We start from the raw sequence: 22,689 nt of genomic DNA, 5'->3' as shown, positions 1-22,689 counted from the left end.
TTCAATACTAGTTCCACAACAGTTTGTCTGGATATGACTGAATGAAACCAGAAATATCCTCTTGTGTTGTGACTAACTCAATCCCAGATCGTGCTACAAGCCCTCTTTTGTGTTTTCTTGATATTATCCATGGACTGTATGCTTTTGAATGAATTTAAGCAGAAAGTATTTTCTTTTGTGCTGGGAAAAACAAATTAGTTCCACATGGAGACACAAACTCAACAGATTCCTGTTTTCTAGGCAGAAAGCTAGATCAATTTTTGCAAAAAAACATTATATTATATTTGTAAAAATGACATTTTATAAACTTGACCAAGAAAATGAGTTTGCTTTACTCCAAAACCAGTTTGACGGTGATTTTCTGAGTGCATTGCATACTAGCTCCACAACACTTTGTCCGGATATGACTGGATGAAACCAGAAATATCCTATTGTGTTGTGACTAACTCAAGACCAGATCGTGCTACATGCCCTCTTTTGTGTTTTCTGGAAATTAGCCATGGACTTTATGGTTTTTAGTGAATTTAAGCAGGGAATATTTTCTTTTGTGCTGTGAAAAACTAATATGTTCCACATGGAGACACAAACTCAACACATTCGCGTTTTCTAGGCAGAAAGCTAGAGCAATTGCTGCAAGCAATCTTGATATTTGTGTTTGTATAGAGGACATTTATGCGCTTGCCTAAGAAAATACTTTGCTTTTCTCTAGATCCAGTTTGACTGTGATTTTCTGAGTCCATTTCCTACCAGTTCCACAACAGCTTGTCTGGATATGACTGGATGAAACCAGAAATATCCTCTTGTGATAGGGCTAACTCAATCCCACTTGGTGCTATAGACTCTGCTTTGTGTTTTTTAGATATCATCAATGGACTTTATGGTTTTGAATGAATTTAAGCAGGGACTATTTTTTTTTGTGCTGGGAAAAACTAGTTACTTCCACATGGAGACACAAACTCAACACATTCCTGTTTTCTATGTAGAAAACTAGAGCAATTGCTGCAAACAAACATGATATTTATATTTGTAAACAGGCTTCTTATCCAAGTGACCAAGAAAATGAGTTTGTTTTCTGCAAAATCCACTGTGACCGTGATTATCTGTGTCCATTGCATACCAGTTCCACAACACTTTGTCCAGATATGACTGGATGAAACCAGAAATATCCTCTTGTGTTATGGCTAACTCAATCCCAGATCATGCTACAGGCTCTGCTTTGTGTTTTCTTGATATTATCCATGGACTTTATGCTTTTGAATGAATTTAAGCAGGCGATATTTTCTTTTCTGCTGGGAAAAACTAATTACTTCCACGTGGAGACACAAACGCAACACATTCCTGTTTTATAGGCAGAAAGCTAGAGCAATTGCTACAAACAAACATGATATTTATATTTGTCAACATGGCTTTTATCCACTTCACCAAGGAAATCAGTGTGTTTTCCCCCAAACCAGTTTGACCGTGATTATCTGAGTCCCTTGAAAACCACTTCCACAACACTTTGTCAGGATATGACTGGATGAAACCAGAAATATCCTCTTGTGTTATGGCTAACTCAATCCCAGACCTTGCTGCAGGCCCTGCTTTGTGTTTTATTGATATTATCCATGGAGTTTATCATTTTGAATGTATTTAAGCAAGGGATATTTCCTTTTGTGCTGGGAAACACTAATTACTTCCATTGGAGACACAAACTCAACGCATTCGTGTTTTCTAGGCAGAAAGCTAGAGCAATTGCTGCAAACTAACATGATATTTATATTTGTAAACATGGCTTTTTATCCACTTGCCTAAGAAAATACTTTGCTTTTCTCTAAATCTAGTTTTACGGTGCTTATCTGAGTCCATTTCATACCAGTTCCACAACATCTTGTATGGATATGACTGGATGAAACGAGTAATATCCTCTTGTGTTATGGCTACTCGATCCCAGATGGTGCTACAGGCTCTGCTTTGTGTTTTCTTGATATTATCAATGGCCTTCATGGTTTTGAATGCATTTAAGCAGGGGATATTTTCTTTTGTGCTGGCAAACACTAATTATTGAACATGGAGACACAGACTCAACACATTTGTGTTCTCTTGGCAGAAAGCGAGAGCAATTGCTGCAAACAAACATGATATTTATGTTTGTGAACATCGCTTTTTATCCACTTGACCAGGAAAATGAGTTTGTTATCCCCCAAAACCAGTTTCACAGTGATTATCTGAGTCCATTCCATACTAGTTCCACAACACTTTGTCCGGATATGACTGGCTGAAAGCAGAAATCTCCTCTTGTGTTGTGACTAACTCAATCCCAGATCATGCTACAAATCCTCTTTTGGGTTTTCTTGATATTATACATGGGCTATATGGTTTTGAATGAATTTAAGCAGGGAATATTTTCTTTTGTGCTGGGAAACACTAATTACTTACACATGGAGACACAAACTCAACACAATGGTATTTTCTAGGCAGATATCTAGAGCAATTGCTTCAAACAAACATGATATTTATATTTGTAAACATGACTTTTTATCCACTTGCCCAAGAATACGAGTTTGGTTTTCTACAAAACACGATTGAGGGTTATTTTCTGAGTTCATTGCATAACAGTTCCACAAAACATTGTCCTGTTATGACTGGATGAAACCAGGAATATCCTCTTGTGTTATGGCTAACTCAATCCCAGATGGAGCTACAGGCTCTGCTTTGTGTTTTCTTCATATTATGAATGGATTTTACAGTTTTCAATGAATTTTAGCAGGGGATATTTCCTTTTGTGCTGGGGAACACTAATTACTTACACATGGAGACACAAACTGAACACAATCGTGTTTTCTAGGCAGAAAGCTGGTTCAATTGCTGCAAACAAACATGATATTTATATATGTAAACATGACTTATTATCCACTTGACGAAGAATATGAGTTTGCTTTCCTCCAAAACAAGTTTGACGGTGATTTTCTGAGTCCATTCAATACTAGTTCCACAACAGTTTGCCTGGATATGACTGAATGAAACCAGAAATATCCTCTTGTGTTGTGACTAACTCAATCCCAGATCGTGCTACAAGCCCTCTTTTGTGTTTTCTTGATATTATCCATGGACTGTATGCTTTTGAATGAATTTAAGCAGAAAGTATTTTCTTTTGTGCTGGGAAAAACAAATTAGTTCCACATGGAGACACAAATTCAACAGATTCCTGTTTTCTAGGCAGAAAGCTAGATCAATTTTTGCAAAAAAACATTATATTATATTTGTAAAAATGACATTTTATAAACTTGACCAAGAAAATGAGTTTGCTTTACTCCAAAACCAGTTTGACGGTGATTATCTGAGTGCATTGCATACTAGCTCCACAACACTTTGTCCGGATATGACTGGATGAAACCAGAAATATCCTATTGTGTTGTGACTAACTCAATCCCAGATCGTGCTACATGCCCTCTTTTGTGTTTTCTGGAAATTAGCCATGGACTTTATGGTTTTTAGTGAATTTAAGCAGGGAATATTTTCTTTTGTGCTGTGAAAAACTAATATGTTCCACATGGAGACACAAACTCAACACATTCGCGTTTTCTAGGCAGAAAGCTAGAGCAATTGCTGCAAGCAATCTTGATATTTGTGTTTGTATAGAGGACATTTATGCGCTTGCCTAAGAAAATACTTTGCTTTTCTCTAGATCCAGTTTGACTGTGATTTTCTGAGTCCATTTCCTACCAGTTCCACAACAGCTTGTCTGGATATGACTGGATGAAACCAGAAATATCCTCTTGTGATAGGGCTAACTCAATCCCACTTGGTGCTATAGACTCTGCTTTGTGTTTTTTAGATATCATCAATGGACTTTATGGTTTTGAATGAATTTAAGCAGGGACTATTTTATTTTGTGCTGGGAAAAACTAGTTACTTCCACATGGAGACACAAACTCAACACATTCCTGTTTTCTATGTAGAAAACTAGAGCAATTGCTGCAAACAAACATGATATTTATATTTGTAAACAGGCTTCTTATCCAAGTGACCGAGAAAATGAGTTTGTTTTCCGCAAAATCCACTGTGACCGTGATTATCTGAGTCCATTGCATACCAGTTCCACAACACTTTGTCCAGATATGACTGGATGAAACCAGAAATATCCTCTTGTGTTATGGCTAACTCAATCCCAGATCATGCTACAGGCTCTGCTTTGTGTTTTCTTGATATTATCCATGGACTTTATGCTTTTGAATGAATTTAAGCAGGCGATATTTTCTTTTCTGCTGGGAAAAACTAATTACTTCCACGTGGAGACACAAACGCAACACATTCCTGTTTTATAGGCAGAAAGCTAGAGCAATTGCTACAAACAAACATGATATTTATATTTGTCAACATGGCTTTTATCCACTTCACCAAGGAAATCAGTGTGTTTTCCCCCAAACCAGTTTGACCGTGATTATCTGAGTCCCTTGAAAACCACTTCCACAACACTTTGTCAGGATATGACTGGATGAAACCAGAAATATCCTCTTGTGTTATGGCTAACTCAATCCCAGACCTTGCTGCAGGCCCTGCTTTGTGTTTTATTGATATTATCCATGGAGTTTATCATTTTGAATGTATTTAAGCAAGGGATATTTCCTTTTGTGCTGGGAAACACTAATTACTTCCATTGGAGACACAAACTCAACGCATTCGTGTTTTCTAGGCAGAAAGCTAGAGCAATTGCTGCAAACTAACATGATATTTATATTTGTAAACATGGCTTTTTATCCACTTGCCTAAGAAAATACTTTGCTTTTCTCTAAATCTAGTTTTACGGTGCTTATCTGAGTCCATTTCATACCAGTTCCACAACATCTTGTATGGATATGACTGGATGAAACGAGTAATATCCTCTTGTGTTATGGCTACTCGATCCCAGATGGTGCTACAGGCTCTGCTTTGTGTTTTCTTGATATTATCAATGGCCTTCATGGTTTTGAATGCATTTAAGCAGGGGATATTTTCTTTTGTGCTGGCAAACACTAATTATTGAACATGGAGACACAGACTCAACACATTTGTGTTCTCTTGGCAGAAAGCGAGAGCAATTGCTGCAAACAAACATGATATTTATGTTTGTGAACATCGCTTTTTATCCACTTGACCAGGAAAATGAGTTTGTTATCCCCCAAAACCAGTTTCACAGTGATTATCTGAGTCCATTCCATACTAGTTCCACAACACTTTGTCCGGATATGACTGGCTGAAAGCAGAAATCTCCTCTTGTGTTGTGACTAACTCAATCCCAGATCATGCTACAAATCCTCTTTTGGGTTTTCTTGATATTATACATGGGCTATATGGTTTTGAATGAATTTAAGCAGGGAATATTTTCTTTTGTGCTGGGAAACACTAATTACTTACACATGGAGACACAAACTCAACACAATGGTATTTTCTAGGCAGATATCTAGAGCAATTGCTTCAAACAAACATGATATTTATATTTGTAAACATGACTTTTTATCCACTTGCCCAAGAATACGAGTTTGGTTTTCTACAAAACACGATTGAGGGTTATTTTCTGAGTTCATTGCATAACAGTTCCACAAAACATTGTCCTGTTATGACTGGATGAAACCAGGAATATCCTCTTGTGTTATGGCTAACTCAATCCCAGATGGAGCTACAGGCTCTGCTTTGTGTTTTCTTCATATTATGAATGGATTTTACAGTTTTCAATGAATTTTAGCAGGGGATATTTCCTTTTGTGCTGGGGAACACTAATTACTTACACATGGAGACACAAACTGAACACAATCGTGTTTTCTAGGCAGAAAGCTGGTTCAATTGCTGCAAACAAACATGATATTTATATATGTAAACATGACTTATTATCCACTTGACGAAGAATATGAGTTTGCTTTCCTCCAAAACAAGTTTGACGGTGATTTTCTGAGTCCATTCAATACTAGTTCCACAACAGTTTGCCTGGATATGACTGAATGAAACCAGAAATATCCTCTTGTGTTGTGACTAACTCAATCCCAGATCGTGCTACAAGCCCTCTTTTGTGTTTTCTTGATATTATCCATGGACTGTATGCTTTTGAATGAATTTAAGCAGAAAGTATTTTCTTTTGTGCTGGGAAAAACAAATTAGTTCCACATGGAGACACAAACTCAACAGATTCCTGTTTTCTAGGCAGAAAGCTAGATCAATTTTTGCAAAAAAACATTATATTATATTTGTAAAAATGACATTTTATAAACTTGACCAAGAAAATGAGTTTGCTTTACTCCAAAACCAGTTTGACGGTGATTATCTGAGTGCATTGCATACTAGCTCCACAACACTTTGTCCGGATATGACTGGATGAAACCAGAAATATCCTATTGTGTTGTGACTAACTCAATCCCAGATCGTGCTACATGCCCTCTTGTGTGTTTTCTGGAAATTAGCCATGGACTTTATGGTTTTTAGTGAATTTAAGCAGGGAATATTTTCTTTTGTGCTGTGAAAAACTAATATGTTCCACATGGAGACACAAACTCAACACATTCAGGTTTTCTAGGCAGAAAGCTAGAGCAATTGCTGCAAGCAATCTTGATATTTGTGTTTGTATAGAGGACATTTATGCGCTTGCCTAAGAAAATACTTTGCTTTTCTCTAGATCCAGTTTGACTGTGATTTTCTGAGTCCATTTCCTACCAGTTCCACAACAGCTTGTCTGGATATGACTGGATGAAACCAGAAATATCCTCTTGTGATAGGGCTAACTCAATCCCACTTGGTGCTATAGACTCTGCTTTGTGTTTTTTAGATATCATCAATGGACTTTATGGTTTTGAATGAATTTAAGCAGGGACTATTTTATTTTGTGCTGGGAAAAACTAGTTACTTCCACATGGAGACACAAACTCAACACATTCCTGTTTTCTATGTAGAAAACTAGAGCAATTGCTGCAAACAAACATGATATTTATATTTGTAAACAGGCTTCTTATCCAAGTGACCAAGAAAATGAGTTTGTTTTCCGCAAAATCCACTGTGACCGTGATTATCTGAGTCCATTGCATACCAGTTCCACAACACTTTGTCCAGATATGACTGGATGAAACCAGAAATATCCTCTTGTGTTATGGCTAACTCAATCCCAGATCATGCTACAGGCTCTGCTTTGTGTTTTCTTGATATTATCCATGGACTTTATGCTTTTGAATGAATTTAAGCAGGCGATATTTTCTTTTCTGCTGGGAAAAACTAATTACTTCCACGTGGAGACACAAACGCAACACATTCCTGTTTTATAGGCAGAAAGCTAGAGCAATTGCTACAAACAAACATGATATTTATATTTGTCAACATGGCTTTTATCCACTTCACCAAGGAAATCAGTGTGTTTTCCCCCAAACCAGTTTGACCGTGATTATCTGAGTCCCTTGAAAACCACTTCCACAACACTTTGTCAGGATATGACTGGATGAAACCAGAAATATCCTCTTGTGTTATGGCTAACTCAATCCCAGACCTTGCTGCAGGCCCTGCTTTGTGTTTTATTGATATTATCCATGGAGTTTATCATTTTGAATGTATTTAAGCAAGGGATATTTCCTTTTGTGCTGGGAAACACTAATTACTTCCATTGGAGACACAAACTCAACGCATTCGTGTTTTCTAGGCAGAAAGCTAGAGCAATTGCTGCAAACTAACATGATATTTATATTTGTAAACATGGCTTTTTATCCACTTGCCTAAGAAAATACTTTGCTTTTCTCTAAATCTAGTTTTACGGTGCTTATCTGAGTCCATTTCATACCAGTTCCACAACATCTTGTATGGATATGACTGGATGAAACGAGTAATATCCTCTTGTGTTATGGCTACTCGATCCCAGATGGTGCTACAGGCTCTGCTTTGTGTTTTCTTGATATTATCAATGGCCTTCATGGTTTTGAATGCATTTAAGCAGGGGATATTTTCTTTTGTGCTGGCAAACACTAATTATTGAACATGGAGACACAGACTCAACACATTTGTGTTCTCTTGGCAGAAAGCGAGAGCAATTGCTGCAAACAAACATGATATTTATGTTTGTGAACATCGCTTTTTATCCACTTGACCAGGAAAATGAGTTTGTTATCCCCCAAAACCAGTTTCACAGTGATTATCTGAGTCCATTCCATACTAGTTCCACAACACTTTGTCCGGATATGACTGGCTGAAAGCAGAAATCTCCTCTTGTGTTGTGACTAACTCAAGACCAGATCATGCTACAAATCCTCTTTTGGGTTTTCTTGATATTATACATGGGCTATATGGTTTTGAATGAATTTAAGCAGGGAATATTTTCTTTTGTGCTGGGAAACACTAATTACTTACACATGGAGACACAAACTCAACACAATGGTATTTTCTAGGCAGATATCTAGAGCAATTGCTTCAAACAAACATGATATTTATATTTGTAAACATGACTTTTTATCCACTTGCCCAAGAATACGAGTTTGGTTTTCTACAAAACACGATTGAGGGTTATTTTCTGAGTTCATTGCATAACAGTTCCACAAAACATTGTCCTGTTATGACTGGATGAAACCAGGAATATCCTCTTGTGTTATGGCTAACTCAATCCCAGATGGAGCTACAGGCTCTGCTTTGTGTTTTCTTCATATTATGAATGGATTTTACAGTTTTCAATGAATTTTAGCAGGGGATATTTCCTTTTGTGCTGGGGAACACTAATTACTTACACATGGAGACACAAACTGAACACAATCGTGTTTTCTAGGCAGAAAGCTGGTTCAATTGCTGCAAACAAACATGATATTTATATATGTAAACATGACTTATTATCCACTTGACGAAGAATATGAGTTTGCTTTCCTCCAAAACAAGTTTGACGGTGATTTTCTGAGTCCATTCAATACTAGTTCCACAACAGTTTGCCTGGATATGACTGAATGAAACCAGAAATATCCTCTTGTGTTGTGACTAACTCAATCCCAGATCGTGCTACAAGCCCTCTTTTGTGTTTTCTTGATATTATCCATGGACTGTATGCTTTTGAATGAATTTAAGCAGAAAGTATTTTCTTTTGTGCTGGGAAAAACAAATTAGTTCCACATGGAGACACAAACTCAACAGATTCCTGTTTTCTAGGCAGAAAGCTAGATCAATTTTTGCAAAAAAACATTATATTATATTTGTAAAAATGACATTTTATAAACTTGACCAAGAAAATGAGTTTGCTTTACTCCAAAACCAGTTTGACGGTGATTATCTGAGTGTATTGCATACTAGCTCCACAACACTTTGTCCGGATATGACTGGATGAAACCAGAAATATCCTATTGTGTTGTGACTAACTCAAGACCAGATCGTGCTACATGCCCTCTTTTGTGTTTTCTGGAAATTAGCCATGGACTTTATGGTTTTTAGTGAATTTAAGCAGGGAATATTTTCTTTTGTGCTGTGAAAAACTAATATGTTCCACATGGAGACACAAACTCAACACATTCGCGTTTTCTAGGCAGAAAGCTAGAGCAATTGCTGCAAGCAATCTTGATATTTGTGTTTGTATAGAGGACATTTATGCGCTTGCCTAAGAAAATACTTTGCTTTTCTCTAGATCCAGTTTGACTGTGATTTTCTGAGTCCATTTCCTACCAGTTCCACAACAGCTTGTCTGGATATGACTGGATGAAACCAGAAATATCCTCTTGTGATAGGGCTAACTCAATCCCACTTGGTGCTATAGACTCTGCTTTGTGTTTTTTAGATATCATCAATGGACTTTATGGTTTTGAATGAATTTAAGCAGGGACTATTTTATTTTGTGCTGGGAAAAACTAGTTACTTCCACATGGAGACACAAACTCAACACATTCCTGTTTTCTATGTAGAAAACTAGAGCAATTGCTGCAAACAAACATGATATTTATATTTGTAAACAGGCTTCTTATCCAAGTGACCAAGAAAATGAGTTTGTTTTCCGCAAAATCCACTGTGACCGTGATTATCTGAGTCCATTGCATACCAGTTCCACAACACTTTGTCCAGATATGACTGGATGAAACCAGAAATATCCTCTTGTGTTATGGCTAACTCAATCCCAGATCATGCTACAGGCTCTGCTTTGTGTTTTCTTGATATTATCCATGGACTTTATGCTTTTGAATGAATTTAAGCAGGCGATATTTTCTTTTCTGCTGGGAAAAACTAATTACTTCCACGTGGAGACACAAACGCAACACATTCCTGTTTTATAGGCAGAAAGCTAGAGCAATTGCTACAAACAAACATGATATTTATATTTGTCAACATGGCTTTTATCCACTTCACCAAGGAAATCAGTGTGTTTTCCCCCAAACCAGTTTGACCGTGATTATCTGAGTCCCTTGAAAACCACTTCCACAACACTTTGTCAGGATATGACTGGATGAAACCAGAAATATCCTCTTGTGTTATGGCTAACTCAATCCCAGACCTTGCTGCAGGCCCTGCTTTGTGTTTTATTGATATTATCCATGGAGTTTATCATTTTGAATGTATTTAAGCAAGGGATATTTCCTTTTGTGCTGGGAAACACTAATTACTTCCATTGGAGACACAAACTCAACGCATTCGTGTTTTCTAGGCAGAAAGCTAGAGCAATTGCTGCAAACTAACATGATATTTATATTTGTAAACATGGCTTTTTATCCACTTGCCTAAGAAAATACTTTGCTTTTCTCTAAATCTAGTTTTACGGTGCTTATCTGAGTCCATTTCATACCAGTTCCACAACATCTTGTATGGATATGACTGGATGAAACGAGTAATATCCTCTTGTGTTATGGCTACTCGATCCCAGATGGTGCTACAGGCTCTGCTTTGTGTTTTCTTGATATTATCCATGGCCTTCATGGTTTTGAATGCATTTAAGCAGGGGATATTTTCTTTTGTGCTGGCAAACACTAATTATTGAACATGGAGACACAGACTCAACACATTTGTGTTCTCTTGGCAGAAAGCGAGAGCAATTGCTGCAAACAAACATGATATTTATGTTTGTGAACATCGCTTTTTATCCACTTGACCAGGAAAATGAGTTTGTTATCCCCCAAAACCAGTTTCACAGTGATTATCTGAGTCCATTCCATACTAGTTCCACAACACTTTGTCCGGATATGACTGGATGAAACCAGAAATCTCCTCTTGTGTTGTGACTAACTCAATCCCAGATCATGCTACAAATCCTCTTTTGGGTTTTCTTGATATTATACATGGGCTATATGGTTTTGAATGAATTTAAGCAGGGAATATTTTCTTTTGTGCTGGGAAACACTAATTACTTACACATGGAGACACAAACTCAACACAATGGTATTTTCTAGGCAGATATCTAGAGCAATTGCTTCAAACAAACATGATATTTATATTTGTAAACATGACTTTTTATCCACTTGACGAAGAATATGAGTTTGCTTTCCTCCAAAACAAGTTTGACGGTGATTTTCTGAGTCCATTCAATACTAGTTCCACAACAGTTTGTCTGGATATGACTGAATGAAACCAGAAATATCCTCTTGTATTGTGACTAACTCAATCCCAGATCGTGCTACAAGCCCTCTTTTGTGTTTTCTTGATATTATCCATGGACTGTATGCTTTTGAATGAATTTAAGCAGAAAGTATTTTCTTTTGTGCTGGGAAAAACAAATTAGTTCCACATGGAGACACAAACTCAACAGATTCCTGTTTTCTAGGCAGAAAGCTAGATCAATTTTTGCAAAAAACCATTATATTATATTTGTAAAAATGACATTTTATAAACTTGACCAAGAAAATGAGTTTGCTTTACTCCAAAACCAGTTTGACGGTGATTATCTGAGTGCATTGCATACTAGCTCCACAACACTTTGTCCGGATATGACTGGATGAAACCAGAAATATCCTATTGTGTTGTGACTAACTCAATCCCAGATCGTGCTACATGCCCTCTTTTGTGTTTTCTGGAAATTAGCCATGGACTTTATGGTTTTTAGTGAATTTAAGCAGGGAATATTTTCTTTTGTGCTGTGAAAAACTAATATGTTCCACATGGAGACACAAACTCAACACATTCGCGTTTTCTAGGCAGAAAGCTAGAGCAATTGCTGCAAGCAATCTTGATATTTGTGTTTGTATAGAGGACATTTATGCGCTTGCCTAAGAAAATACTTTGCTTTTCTCTAGATCCAGTTTGACTGTGATTTTCTGAGTCCATTTCCTACCAGTTCCACAACAGCTTGTCTGGATATGACTGGATGAAACCAGAAATATCCTCTTGTGATAGGGCTAACTCAATCCCACTTGGTGCTATAGACTCTGCTTTGTGTTTTTTAGATATCATCAATGGACTTTATGGTTTTGAATGAATTTAAGCAGGGACTATTTTATTTTGTGCTGGGAAAAACTAGTTACTTCCACATGGAGACACAAACTCAACACATTCCTGTTTTCTATGTAGAAAACTAGAGCAATTGCTGCAAACAAACATGATATTTATATTTGTAAACAGGCTTCTTATCCAAGTGACCAAGAAAATGAGTTTGTTTTCCGCAAAATCCACTGTGACCGTGATTATCTGAGTCCATTGCATACCAGTTCCACAACACTTTGTCCAGATATGACTGGATGAAACCAGAAATATCCTCTTGTGTTATGGCTAACTCAATCCCAGATCATGCTACAGGCTCTGCTTTGTGTTTTCTTGATATTATCCATGGACTTTATGCTTTTGAATGAATTTAAGCAGGCGATATTTTCTTTTCTGCTGGGAAAAACTAATTACTTCCACGTGGAGACACAAACGCAACACATTCCTGTTTTATAGGCAGAAAGCTAGAGCAATTGCTACAAACAAACATGATATTTATATTTGTCAACATGGCTTTTATCCACTTCACCAAGGAAATCAGTGTGTTTTCCCCCAAACCAGTTTGACCGTGATTATCTGAGTCCCTTGAAAACCACTTCCACAACACTTTGTCAGGATATGACTGGATGAAACCAGAAATATCCTCTTGTGTTATGGCTAACTCAATCCCAGACCTTGCTGCAGGCCCTGCTTTGTGTTTTATTGATATTATCCATGGAGTTTATCATTTTGAATGTATTTAAGCAAGGGATATTTCCTTTTGTGCTGGGAAACACTAATTACTTCCATTGGAGACACAAACTCAACGCATTCGTGTTTTCTAGGCAGAAAGCTAGAGCAATTGCTGCAAACTAACATGATATTTATATTTGTAAACATGGCTTTTTATCCACTTGCCTAAGAAAATACTTTGCTTTTCTCTAAATCTAGTTTTACGGTGCTTATCTGAGTCCATTTCATACCAGTTCCACAACATCTTGTATGGATATGACTGGATGAAACGAGTAATATCCTCTTGTGTTATGGCTACTCGATCCCAGATGGTGCTACAGGCTCTGCTTTGTGTTTTCTTGATATTATCCATGGCCTTCATGGTTTTGAATGCATTTAAGCAGGGGATATTTTCTTTTGTGCTGGCAAACACTAATTATTGAACATGGAGACACAGACTCAACACATTTGTGTTCTCTTGGCAGAAAGCGAGAGCAATTGCTGCAAACAAACATGATATTTATGTTTGTGAACATCGCTTTTTATCCACTTGACCAGGAAAATGAGTTTGTTATCCCCCAAAACCAGTTTCACAGTGATTATCTGAGTCCATTCCATACTAGTTCCACAACACTTTGTCCGGATATGACTGGATGAAAGCAGAAATCTCCTCTTGTGTTGTGACTAACTCAAGACCAGATCATGCTACAAATCCTCTTTTGGGTTTTCTTGATATTATACATGGACTATATGGTTTTGAATGAATTTAAGCAGGGAATATTTTCTTTTGTGCTGGGAAACACTAATTACTTACACATGGAGACACAAACTCAACACAATGGTATTTTCTAGGCAGATATCTAGAGCAATTGCTTCAAACAAACATGATATTTATATTTGTAAACATGACTTTTTATCCACTTGCCCAAGAATACGAGTTTGGTTTTCTACAAAACACGATTGAGGGTTATTTTCTGAGTTCATTGCATAACAGTTCCACAAAACATTGTCCTGTTATGACTGGATGAAACCAGGAATATCCTCTTGTGTTATGGCTAACTCAATCCCAGATGGAGCTACAGGCTCTGCTTTGTGTTTTCTTCATATTATGAATGGATTTTACAGTTTTCAATGAATTTTAGCAGGGGATATTTCCTTTTGTGCTGGGAAACACTAATTACTTACACATGGAGACACAAACTGAACACAATCGTGTTTTCTAGGCAGAAAGCTGGTTCAATTGCTGCAAACAAACATGATATTTATATATGTAAACATGACTTATTATCCACTTGACGAAGAATATGAGTTTGCTTTCCTCCAAAACAAGTTTGACGGTGATTTTCTGAGTCCATTCAATACTAGTTCCACAACAGTTTGCCTGGATATGACTGAATGAAACCAGAAATATCCTCTTGTGTTGTGACTAACTCAATCCCAGATCGTGCTACAAGCCCTCTTTTGTGTTTTCTTGATATTATCCATGGACTGTATGCTTTTGAATGAATTTAAGCAGAAAGTATTTTCTTTTGTGCTGGGAAAAACAAATTAGTTCCACATGGAGACACAAACTCAACAGATTCCTGTTTTCTAGGCAGAAAGCTAGATCAATTTTTGCAAAAAACATTATATTATATTTGTAAAAATGACATTTTATAAACTTGACCAAGAAAATGAGTTTGCTTTACTCCAAAACCAGTTTGACGGTGATTATCTGAGTGCATTGCATACTAGCTCCACAACACTTTGTCCGGATATGACTGGATGAAACCAGAAATATCCTATTGTGTTGTGACTAACTCAATCCCAGATCGTGCTACATGCCCTCTTTTGTGTTTTCTGGAAATTAGCCATGGACTTTATGGTTTTTAGTGAATTTAAGCAGGGAATATTTTCTTTTGTGCTGTGAAAAACTAATATGTTCCACATGGAGACACAAACTCAACACATTCGCGTTTTCTAGGCAGAAAGCTAGAGCAATTGCTGCAAGCAATCTTGATATTTGTGTTTGTATAGAGGACATTTATGCGCTTGCCTAAGAAAATACTTTGCTTTTCTCTAGATCCAGTTTGACTGTGATTTTCTGAGTCCATTTCCTACCAGTTCCACAACAGCTTGTCTGGATATGACTGGATGAAACCAGAAATATCCTCTTGTGATAGGGCTAACTCAATCCCACTTGGTGCTATAGACTCTGCTTTGTGTTTTTTAGATATCATCAATGGACTTTATGGTTTTGAATGAATTTAAGCAGGGACTATTTTATTTTGTGCTGGGAAAAACTAGTTACTTCCACATGGAGACACAAACTCAACACATTCCTGTTTTCTATGTAGAAAACTAGAGCAATTGCTGCAAACAAACATGATATTTATATTTGTAAACAGGCTTCTTATCCAAGTGACCAAGAAAATGAGTTTGTTTTCCGCAAAATCCACTGTGACCGTGATTATCTGAGTCCATTGCATACCAGTTCCACAACACTTTGTCCAGATATGACTGGATGAAACCAGAAATATCCTCTTGTGTTATGGCTAACTCAATCCCAGATCATGCTACAGGCTCTGCTTTGTGTTTTCTTGATATTATCCATGGACTTTATGCTTTTGAATGAATTTAAGCAGGCGATATTTTCTTTTCTGCTGGGAAAAACTAATTACTTCCACGTGGAGACACAAACGCAACACATTCCTGTTTTATAGGCAGAAAGCTAGAGCAATTGCTACAAACAAACATGATATTTATATTTGTCAACATGGCTTTTATCCACTTCACCAAGGAAATCAGTGTGTTTTCCCCCAAACCAGTTTGACCGTGATTATCTGAGTCCCTTGAAAACCACTTCCACAACACTTTGTCAGGATATGACTGGATGAAACCAGAAATATCCTCTTGTGTTATGGCTAACTCAATCCCAGACCTTGCTGCAGGCCCTGCTTTGTGTTTTATTGATATTATCCATGGAGTTTATCATTTTGAATGTATTTAAGCAAGGGATATTTCCTTTTGTGCTGGGAAACACTAATTACTTCCATTGGAGACACAAACTCAACGCATTCGTGTTTTCTAGGCAGAAAGCTGAGCAATAGCTGCAAACAAACATGATATTTATGTTTGTGAACATCGCTTTTTATCCACTTGCCTAAGAAAATACTTTGCTTTTCTCTAAATCTAGTTTTACGGTGCTTATCTGAGTCCATTTCATACCAGTTCCACAACATCTTGTATGGATATGACTGGATGAAACGAGTAATATCCTCTTGTGTTATGGCTACTCGATCCCAGATGGTGCTACAGGCTCTGCTTTGTGTTTTCTTGATATTATCAATGGCCTTCATGGTTTTGAATGCATTTAAGCAGGGAATATTTTCTTTTGTGCTGGGAAACACTAATTACTTACACATGGAGACACAAACTCAACACAATGGTATTTTCTAGGCAGATATCTAGAGCAATTGCTTCAAACAAACATGATATTTATATTTGTAAACATGACTTTTTATCCACTTGCCCAAGAATACGAGTTTGGTTTTCTACAAAACACGATTGAGGGTTATTTTCTGAGTTCATTGCATAACAGTTCCACAAAACATTGTCCTGTTATGACTGGATGAAACCAGGAATATCCTCTTGTGTTATGGCTAACTCAATCCCAGATGGAGCTACAGGCTCTGCTTTGTGTTTTCTTCATATTATGAATGGATTTTACAGTTTTCAATGAATTTTAGCAGGGGATATTTTCTTTTGTGCTGGGAAACACTAATTACTTACACATGGAGACACAAACTGAACACAATCGTGTTTTCTAGGCAGAAAGCTGGTTCAATTGCTGCAAACAAACATGATATTTATATATGTAAACATGACTTATTATCCACTTGACGAAGAATATGAGTTTGCTTTCCTCCAAAACAAGTTTGACGGTGATTTTCTGAGTCCATTCAATACTAGTTCCACAACAGTTTGCCTGGATATGACTGAATGAAACCAGAAATATCCTCTTGTGTTGTGACTAACTCAATCCCAGATCGTGCTACAAGCCCTCTTTTGTGTTTTCTTGATATTATCCATGGACTGTATGCTTTTGAATGAATTTAAGCAGAAAGTATTTTCTTTTGTGCTGGGAAAAACAAATTAGTTCCACATGGAGACACAAACTCAACAGATTCCTGTTTTCTAGGCAGAAAGCTAGATCAATTTTTGCAAAAAAACATTATATTATATTTGTAAAAATGACATTTTATAAACTTGACCAAGAAAATGAGTTTGCTTTACTCCAAAACCAGTTTGACGGTGATTATCTGAGTGCATTGCATACTAGCTCCACAACACTTTGTCCGGATATGACTGGATGAAACCAGAAATATCCTATTGTGTTGTGACTAACTCAAGACCAGATCGTGCTTCATGCCCTCTTTTGTGTTTTCTGGAAATTAGCCATGGACTTTATGGTTTTTAGTGAATTTAAGCAGGGAATATTTTCTTTTGTGCTGTGAAAAACTAATATGTTCCACATGGAGACACAAACTCAACACATTCAGGTTTTCTAGGCAGAAAGCTAGAGCAATTGCTGCAAGCAATCTTGATATTTGTGTTTGTATAGAGGACATTTATGCGCTTGCCTAAGAAAATACTTTGCTTTTCTCTAGATCCAGTTTGACTGTGATTTTCTGAGTCCATTTCCTACCAGTTCCACAACAGCTTGTCTGGATATGACTGGATGAAACCAGAAATATCCTCTTGTGATAGGGCTAACTCAATCCCACTTGGTGCTATAGACTCTGCTTTGTGTTTTTTAGATATCATCAATGGACTTTATGGTTTTGAATGAATTTAAGCAGGGACTATTTTATTTTGTGCTGGGAAAAACTAGTTACTTCCACATGGAGACACAAACTCAACACATTCCTGTTTTCTATGTAGAAAACTAGAGCAATTGCTGCAAACAAACATGATATTTATATTTGTAAACAGGCTTCTTATCCAAGTGACCAAGAAAATGAGTTTGTTTTCCGCAAAATCCACTGTGACCGTGATTATCTGAGTCCATTGCATACCAGTTCCACAACACTTTGTCCAGATATGACTGGATGAAACCAGAAATATCCTCTTGTGTTATGGCTAACTCAATCCCAGATCATGCTACAGGCTCTGCTTTGTGTTTTCTTGATATTATCCATGGACTTTATGCTTTTGAATGAATTTAAGCAGGCGATATTTTCTTTTCTGCTGGGAAAAACTAATTACTTCCACGTGGAGACACAAACGCAACACATTCCTGTTTTATAGGCAGAAAGCTAGAGCAATTGCTACAAACAAACATGATATTTATATTTGTCAACATGGCTTTTATCCACTTCACCAAGGAAATCAGTGTGTTTTCCCCCAAACCAGTTTGACCGTGATTATCTGAGTCCCTTGAAAACCACTTCCACAACACTTTGTCAGGATATGACTGGATGAAACCAGAAATATCCTCTTGTGTTATGGCTAACTCAATCCCAGACCTTGCTGCAGGCCCTGCTTTGTGTTTTATTGATATTATCCATGGAGTTTATCATTTTGAATGTATTTAAGCAAGGGATATTTCCTTTTGTGCTGGGAAACACTAATTACTTCCATTGGAGACACAAACTCAACGCATTCGTGTTTTCTAGGCAGAAAGCTAGAGCAATTGCTGCAAACTAACATGATATTTATATTTGTAAACATGGCTTTTTATCCACTTGCCTAAGAAAATACTTTGCTTTTCTCTAAATCTAGTTTTACGGTGCTTATCTGAGTCCATTTCATACCAGTTCCACAACATCTTGTATGGATATGACTGGATGAAACGAGTAATATCCTCTTGTGTTATGGCTACTCGATCCCAGATGGTGCTACAGGCTCTGCTTTGTGTTTTCTTGATATTATCCATGGCCTTCATGGTTTTGAATGCATTTAAGCAGGGAATATTTTCTTTTGTGCTGGCAAACACTAATTATTGAACATGGAGACACAGACTCAACACATTTGTGTTCTCTTGGCAGAAAGCGAGAGCAATTGCTGCAAACAAACATGATATTTATGTTTGTGAACATCGCTTTTTATCCACTTGACCAGGAAAATGAGTTTGTTATCCCCCAAAACCAGTTTCACAGTGATTATCTGAGTCCATTCCATACTAGTTCCACAACACTTTGTCCAGATATGACTGGATGAAACCAGAAATCTCCTCTTGTGTTGTGACTAACTCAATCCCAGATCATGCTACAAATCCTCTTTTGGGTTTTCTTGATATTATACATGGACTATATGGTTTTGAATGAATTTAAGCAGGGAATATTTTCTTTTGTGCTGGGAAACACTAATTACTTACACATGGAGACACAAACTCAACACAATGGTATTTTCTAGGCAGATATCTAGAGCAATTGCTTCAAACAAACATGATATTTATATTTGTAAACATGACTTTTTATCCACTTGCCCAAGAATACGAGTTTGGTTTTCTACAAAACACGATTGAGGGTTATTTTCTGAGTTCATTGCATAACAGTTCCACAAAACATTGTCCTGTTATGACTGGATGAAACCAGGAATATCCTCTTGTGTTATGGCTAACTCAATCCCAGATGGAGCTACAGGCTCTGCTTTGTGTTTTCTTCATATTATGAATGGATTTTACAGTTTTCAATGAATTTTAGCAGGGGATATTTCCTTTTGTGCTGGGGAACACTAATTACTTACACATGGAGACACAAACTGAACACAATCGTGTTTTCTAGGCAGAAAGCTGGTTCAATTGCTGCAAACAAACATGATATTTATATATGTAAACATGACTTATTATCCACTTGACGAAGAATATGAGTTTGCTTTCCTCCAAAACAAGTTTGACGGTGATTTTCTGAGTCCATTCAATACTAGTTCCACAACAGTTTGTCTGGATATGACTGAATGAAACCAGAAATATCCTCTTGTGTTGTGACTAACTCAATCCCAGATCGTGCTACAAGCCCTCTTTTGTGTTTTCTTGATATTATCCATGGACTGTATGCTTTTGAATGAATTTAAGCAGAAAGTATTTTCTTTTGTGCTGGGAAAAACAAATTAGTTCCACATGGAGACACAAACTCAACAGATTCCTGTTTTCTAGGCAGAAAGCTAGATCAATTTTTGCAAAAAACATTATATTATATTTGTAAAAATGACATTTTATAAACTTGACCAAGAAAATGAGTTTGCTTTACTCCAAAACCAGTTTGACGGTGATTATCTGAGTGCATTGCATACTAGCTCCACAACACTTTGTCCGGATATGACTGGATGAAACCAGAAATATCCTATTGTGTTGTGACTAACTCAAGACCAGATCGTGCTACATGCCCTCTTTTGTGTTTTCTGGAAATTAGCCATGGACTTTATGGTTTTTAGTGAATTTAAGCAGGGAATATTTTCTTTTGTGCTGTGAAAAACTAATATGTTCCACATGGAGACACAAACTCAACACATTCGCGTTTTCTAGGCAGAAAGCTAGAGCAATTGCTGCAAGCAATCTTGATATTTGTGTTTGTATAGAGGACATTTATGCGCTTGCCTAAGAAAATACTTTGCTTTTCTCTAGATCCAGTTTGACTGTGATTTTCTGAGTCCATTTCCTACCAGTTCCACAACAGCTTGTCTGGATATGACTGGATGAAACCAGAAATATCCTCTTGTGATAGGGCTAACTCAATCCCACTTGGTGCTATAGACTCTGCTTTGTGTTTTTTAGATATCATCAATGGACTTTATGGTTTTGAATGAATTTAAGCAGGGACTATTTTATTTTGTGCTGGGAAAAACTAGTTACTTCCACATGGAGACACAAACTCAACACATTCCTGTTTTCTATGTAGAAAACTAGAGCAATTGCTGCAAACAAACATGATATTTATATTTGTAAACAGGCTTCTTATCCAAGTGACCAAGAAAATGAGTTTGTTTTCCGCAAAATCCACTGTGACCGTGATTATCTGAGTCCATTGCATACCAGTTCCACAACACTTTGTCCAGATATGACTGGATGAAACCAGAAATATCCTCTTGTGTTATGGCTAACTCAATCCCAGATCATGCTACAGGCTCTGCTTTGTGTTTTCTTGATATTATCCATGGACTTTATGCTTTTGAATGAATTTAAGCAGGCGATATTTTCTTTTCTGCTGGGAAAAACTAATTACTTCCACGTGGAGACACAAACGCAACACATTCCTGTTTTATAGGCAGAAAGCTAGAGCAATTGCTACAAACAAACATGATATTTATATTTGTCAACATGGCTTTTATCCACTTCACCAAGGAAATCAGTGTGTTTTCCCCCAAACCAGTTTGACCGTGATTATCTGAGTCCCTTGAAAACCACTTCCACAACACTTTGTCAGGATATGACTGGATGAAACCAGAAATATCCTCTTGTGTTATGGCTAACTCAATCCCAGACCTTGCTGCAGGCCCTGCTTTGTGTTTTATTGATATTATCCATGGAGTTTATCATTTTGAATGTATTTAAGCAAGGGATATTTCCTTTTGTGCTGGGAAACACTAATTACTTCCATTGGAGACACAAACTCAACGCATTCGTGTTTTCTAGGCAGAAAGCTAGAGCAATTGCTGCAAACTAACATGATATTTATATTTGTAAACATGGCTTTTTATCCACTTGCCTAAGAAAATACTTTGCTTTTCTCTAAATCTAGTTTTACGGTGCTTATCTGAGTCCATTTCATACCAGTTCCACAACATCTTGTATGGATATGACTGGATGAAACGAGTAATATCCTCTTGTGTTATGGCTACTCGATCCCAGATGGTGCTACAGGCTCTGCTTTGTGTTTTCTTGATATTATCCATGGCCTTCATGGTTTTGAATGCATTTAAGCAGGGGATATTTTCTTTTGTGCTGGCAAACACTAATTATTGAACATGGAGACACAGACTCAACACATTTGTGTTCTCTTGGCAGAAAGCGAGAGCAATTGCTGCAAACAAACATGATATTTATGTTTGTGAACATCGCTTTTTATCCACTTGACCAGGAAAATGAGTTTGTTATCCCCCAAAACCAGTTTCACAGTGATTATCTGAGTCCATTCCATACTAGTTCCACAACACTTTGTCCGGATATGACTGGCTGAAAGCAGAAATCTCCTCTTGTGTTGTGACTAACTCAATCCCAGATCATGCTACCAATCCTCTTTTGGGTTTTCTTGATATTATACATGGACTATATGGTTTTGAATGAATTTAAGCAGGGAATATTTTCTTTTGTGCTGGGAAACACTAATTACTTACACATGGAGACACAAACTCAACACAATGGTATTTTCTAGGCAGATATCTAGAGCAATTGCTTCAAACAAACATGATATTTATATTTGTAAACATGACTTTTTATCCACTTGCCCAAGAATACGAGTTTGGTTTTCTACAAAACACGATTGAGGGTTATTTTCTGAGTTCATTGCATAACAGTTCCACAAAACATTGTTATGACTGGATGAAACCAGGAATATCCTCTTGTGTTATGGCTAACTCAATCCCAGATGGAGCTACAGGCTCTGCTTTGTGTTTTCTTCATATTATGAATGGATTTTACAGTTT

This window comes from Lepus europaeus, unplaced genomic scaffold, assembly GCF_033115175.1.
Source record: "Lepus europaeus isolate LE1 unplaced genomic scaffold, mLepTim1.pri SCAFFOLD_34, whole genome shotgun sequence".
NCBI lineage: Eukaryota > Metazoa > Chordata > Mammalia > Lagomorpha > Leporidae > Lepus > Lepus europaeus.
Note: the sequence above shows the minus strand (reverse complement) of the source record.